The 5,837-nt window shown below is 32.7% G+C and overlaps 1 pseudogene; it reads left to right on the forward strand.

The window, feature by feature from the left end:
* The first annotated feature begins 3,083 nt into the window (after positions 1 to 3,083).
* Positions 3,084 to 4,635, forward strand: LOC145103687 (F-box protein At5g49610-like; annotated as a pseudogene).
* Positions 4,636 to 5,837: the final 1,202 nt, after the last annotated feature.

The raw sequence follows: 5,837 nt of genomic DNA on the forward strand, positions 1-5,837 counted from the left end.
TGCCCCGGACCGTTTTTTTCATGTTTTTATGAAAAAATGTAAAAGTTTTGACTGCAATGACCAGAAGTGTCAAAATGGCTAAAGAATTAAAGGGGTAGGAATTAGCAACTTTTTAGAAAAGGGATCAAAGTTGTCAAACCGTTAAAGTTTTGTGGCCAAACTTTAAAGATTAAAAGGTTCCTAAAAAGTGTAAAAATATTGATTGTAAGGACCAAAAGTGTCAAAATGGTTAAATAATTAGGAGCAAAGTTGCCAAAAAACATCCATTTCTTATGAAAAAATGTAAAAGTTTTGACTGCAAGGACCAGAAGTGTCAAAATGACTAAAGAATTAAAGGGGTAGGAATTTGCAACTTTTTAGAAAAGGGATCAAAGTTGTCAAACCGTTAAAGTTTTGTGGCCAAACTTTAAATATTAAAAGGTTCCTAAAAAAGTGTAAAAATATTGGTTGCAAGGATCAAAAGTGTCAAAATGGTTAAAGAATGAGGAGCAAAGTTGCCAAAAAACATCCAAATTTATTATTCCTAACTTTGAAGCCCAATAATAATACAGGGACCAATACTGCCAAAAAATGATAAGTTTACTATTCCTTTTCTTCATAACTTTAATATATATATAATAATAAATCTCGAAACCAAAAAGTTGCAATTTTGTTTGTGTAGTTGATGGGTGCCCACGTTAACAAGGTTTTGAAGTCTACTTCATTTATGAAAAATAATTTAACAGAGTAATATATTTTTTATTTTGTACGTATTTGAGTTTTTTTGGTCGTATTTAACCATTCAATTTGTTTTTTTTTTCTCTTGTGTATATATTTGGTCCTTATAAGTTATAATCAGCTACTCCAAGTTAATCCGAAAAAAATGACTTAATAAAGTAATATAACTTTCAGTTTGTAAACATTCAATACTTAATATTTTTGTACATATTCAATTCTTATGAGTGGTTGTTTTAGGTTCTCCTCATGATATGGGGCAATCCTTAATAAGATGTTCTCATAAGTGGCTTGTCCCTAACTTATATCAGTAATCTAATCTACAAATCAATCAAATAATGTTGGTGTCATAGTTTTCTTCAGGCAAGAAATGTATCCAGCTTCGATTTTATCTATCTCAGGATCATATAACGAAATTCTTTATGATTGTTTTCTCCCAACTTGAAATTGCACTTCCAAGACAAAAGAATACCCTGACAATAAATTTAGAGTATTCCATAATTCATACATAAACCACATATGAATTCGTAATTAAGAAAAAATCTTAAATAAACATGTAAAAAATTCTAAAAAAACGTTGAGAAAAATATTTTTATAAATTTAACTAAAATTTAAAATAGGCTAAAAGTGTAAATTTAAAAAGAAGAGTAACATGTTGAATATGAGATATCATGTAAATATTGTGAAAACATGAGTTGGCTATCATTTTAAAAAGTTTGTTGACAATTTAAAGAGAATTTGAAAAGTTTTATTCTTAAATTCAGTTATAAGCTTAAAATTTAATGCGAACAAAATTCATAACAAAATTTAAATATAGACCAAAAATATAAAATTGGAGAAAAACATGATATGTTTGGTCATAGGGTGAGCATGATGCGATTTTATGCGTTTTTTTTACTACAACCGCACTAAAACGGAAATTTGGTTTTTCCCTTTATAAAAACAACATAGTTCGGTTTTGCATGTGGCTTGGATTTGGTTTTTGAATGAGGTTCGGTTGTTGAACCGCATAAAACTGCAAAAACCGCAAAAACATGTACCATTATTAAATTGTTATTTGTTTTAACTATCCACAACACAAAAGACGTAAGTGTATCGGTCAACTATATGTCCAACACATTTTAATGAGCAACATTTAAAATTTGATTTGTGGGATTTGAATTAGTGCTCTTTGTTGCCCTATATCGTTTGATGGTAAGTGAGAGGAATTGTTGAAGCAAATTAGAGAATCTCGAGCCGTTATGATGTGATTTCTCTTCTTTTCCACTCTAATCATTTAATTTTACATTTTGATGGATTTGCAAGCTTGGATTCATGGATATGAATTGGGATTCTAGCTTGATTCATTCCAATTATATAGGAATAAACATGGGTCGGTTAACCAAACCCAAAACTGAATTATTAGTTTCCAAAAAATTAGAACCGAAACCCAACCCAAAATGATGTGTTTGATTTCTTGATTTTTGATTTTTTCATGATTCGGTTCGGGTTCATCACTTTTAAACCCGGAAATATTAAACTTAGCCATTGAGTCACCAACTAACCAACATTTAGGTAGGAACTAAGCTACCTCTTAAATGTATAAGAAACTTGTATAGAAATGTGAGGTAGACATGATTTTCATACGACCAATCATGTAGGAAGCCTCATTATTTAGAATTAAAACGGAGGAATGTATTGTATTTTATAAGAGTTGAGATGGGCTTGAGTTTCATCCCACAGCGATGTAAGATCGTATGTATAGAGATTAGAAAAATCCAAAGCCTGGAAGAAGAAACCGGAGGGATATTGGTAACCAGTGTGCTAATACTACCATAAATTATGTAGGAGAATATGATATTGATAACTAGTATGTGTTTGCTAATCCTACCATAAATAAAATTTAGATATAACTTGTGACATAACCAATTATTTTACCATATGCATAATTTAATTTAATGATTTTTAAGTAAAATCAATATACCATAAAGGACATATAAAAAATTTGAAAGGATGAAGGGCATAATAAACTTCGATGCGGTTTGACATAATAGATAAAACTGCACCGCACCATTAATGATCGTTTTTTGCAAAAATAAGAACTGCACCATCGTTTTTCATTTTGGCTTTAGTTTTTCTGCATTGGCTTTTGTAAAGTTTTTCAGTTTTTGTTGTTTCTGTTCGATTTTTGCTCACCAATATATTCAGATAACAATAGCAAAGTGAATAATATAATATGCTAAACCTTTATATAAAAAATAAATTGATTACCTTTTTATAAATAAATAAATATGTTTGTTTTAAATATTATCTTTGAAAAATTATTTTTCAATGTTGAATGCTAAATTTGCGTATTAAGTAACTCAAGACTCAAGTCATTCTCCCCTAAACCGTTAAAACCCCATTAAACCCTACCTTATTGTGAATTCAGCCGCTTTTTCTTTTACAACCCACGCCTTTGTGCTTCATGGAAGAGTATGATACCAGTAATTCAAACAATCAATCCAACGTTGATGTTGACGGCGATCATGACCCAATTGTTCAACATTTTCTACGTACGAATACCTCCAGAAAGAGAAAACAATTGTTTTGGTATGATATTCGAAACTTCCCTGATTCGTTGCTTGTCGAAATTCTCGCTAGATTACCCGTGAAATCAATTTTTAGATTTAAACTTGTATGCAAACATTGGCAAACCCTAATTTCTCACCCTTTTCCTTTTGCCGATTCTATTTCTCGGTTCTCGATACAAATGCAGCATCATCTTCATCGTTACCTTTCAGAATTCTGTATCGATACATTTTCGTATCGAACTTCAAGGATCTTCTTAATCGTATTCGTCCTGAAATCTACAATTCTTCAGCATTCTCTGTTGTTTTTCTGTCTAACTCCAAAGACCGACAACGATTTAATGATTTTAAGGTTTTAGCTATGAGTAATGGTTTGATTCTGTGTTGTTTGCTGTCGACGACACCATTTGTTTACTACGTCTGTGATCCACTCACTCGACAATGGACCACCTTACCTAAAACCGGATCCGGACCCGGAATTTTCTTGGGTGAAGGGTTTATTACTAGGGTTAATCAAGATCACATGCTTACTGGTTATACAGTTGTCAGGGTCAATATTCTTTCCGATCCATCAAATTATTTCAATGTAGAGATATGTATTCATCCGAAACACGCGAATGGATTAGCTACAAGTTACCTTGCATTGTGCCCATTCGATTTCTAAAACGCGGTGGTAGCCCGATTCATTGTTACGGGGCTTTCCATTGGTTGATTCATAATCATGGCATGGTTGCTTTTGATCCTGACAAAGATCCCAAATCTGTTCGCCTTATTCCACTCCCAAATGACAGAGATCTCGAAAGTGAGCATAAGCACGATGGGGTTTATAGATTATGTGATGTTTCCCAAGGAACCATTCATTATTTCGAGGTGGCTGATGATCCCACCAAGTTGTATTTTCTCACCATGTGGAAAATGAAGGATTATGAGAAAGGAGAATGGTGGTGTGAGTTTAAGGTGAGGCGTAGCGATCTTCAGTCTAGTGATCCGGGATTGAGTAATTGGTTGTTGGAAGGGAAGTTTCTTCTGATATCGTTTCATCCGTTGAATCTAAATGTTGTGTATTTGAGATGCATGGAGCTTGGGTGGATTGTGTCATATAATGTCCAAAATAGAAGGTTGGATGTTGCTTTTAAACTGAATGGCGTTGGCAAAGATCTTTCATGGCGTTTGGTGATTCCGTTTGTGTCACCAAGATGGCCGATGCTGGGTCGACTGCATCACAACCACGACTGTCCGTTTTACTTTCTGCCTAGTTCTAGATCTTTTGCAAAGAAAGTAAGGAGAGAAAAGAAGATAAAGAAAAGGAAAACAAATTAGTCTTTTGTGTTCCGAGTTGGAAGGAAATTTTGTGTTCCGAGTTGGAAGGAAATAAAAGGAAAATTAAATATTTTGTTTTCTCTCTCTAAATCCTTCAAAATCGATCCTTCAATTTTTTTCATTTTGTTCTTTTAATAAAACTCGAGAATATCAATTTCTTTTACTTTCATTGATTTCTTTTTCTTTTATTTGGGTGTCACGGTCTAGCATGTCTTTCAACTTCTTCGATTGTTAGTAAATCTAGATTTTAATCCAATTTCTCGAAATTGCTGTAAGGTTTTTGAATTGAATAATACATTTATATGCGTTTTGGTGGGTATTTGACAAGACTTTCAGAATAATCACAAAAATAAATATTTATTTATTTTATTTTCTTTACATCAAACTAGCAGATAAAACTCGGGCTTCGCCCCGGGCCGTTTTTTGTGTTTTTTATAAAAAAAACGTAACAGTTTTGACTGTAACTCTGTAAGTACCAAAAGTGTCAAAATGACTAAATAATTAAAGGGGTTGGAATTAGCAAGTTTTAGAAAAGGGACTAAAGTTGTAAATTCCTTAAAGTTTTGTGGCCAAACTTTGAATATTAAAAGATTCCTAAAAAATGTAAAAATTTTGATTCCAATGACCAAAAATGTCAAAATGAAAAAACGTAAAAGTTTTGACTGTAAGGACCAAAACTGTCAAAATGACTAAAGAATTAGAGTAAATTACACTAATGGTCCCTATGGTTTAGGGTAATTTGTACGTTTGATCCCTAACTTGTTTTTTTAACTCGGAAGGTCCCTACTGTTTGTTTTTGTTACGCGCTTGGTCCCTGTCTTACTTAAAAAAAACTATTTTTGCCCTTGATTTTTTAATTTATTTAAATAAACACACCCCTAACCTCACCCTCTCACCTTAACTTATATACCCGCCATTTTTCCATTTTTAAATAACATTCTTTTTCGGTAAGACGGGGACCAAGCACGTAACAAAAACAAACAATGGGAACCAAGCACGTAACAAAAACAAGTTAGGGACCAAGCGCGCAGATTACCCCAAACCATAGGGACCATTCGTGTAATTAGCAAGTTTTTAGAAAAGGGTTGGAATTAGCAAGATTCTAGAAAAGGGGCCAAAGTTGTCAATTCCTTAAAGTTTTGTGGCCAAAAATATGCAAAGAAAGCAGGATTTGATTGCAGACTTGCATCAACTAAAACGATTGATGGTATTTTACAATACAAGCATGTGATATGTAGTAGGGCTGGTGAAGCA

This window comes from Lactuca virosa, chromosome 4 (assembly GCF_052849685.1).
Source record: "Lactuca virosa cultivar CGN04683 chromosome 4, Lactuca_virosa_CGN04683_v6, whole genome shotgun sequence".
Classification (NCBI taxonomy): domain Eukaryota; kingdom Viridiplantae; phylum Streptophyta; class Magnoliopsida; order Asterales; family Asteraceae; genus Lactuca; species Lactuca virosa.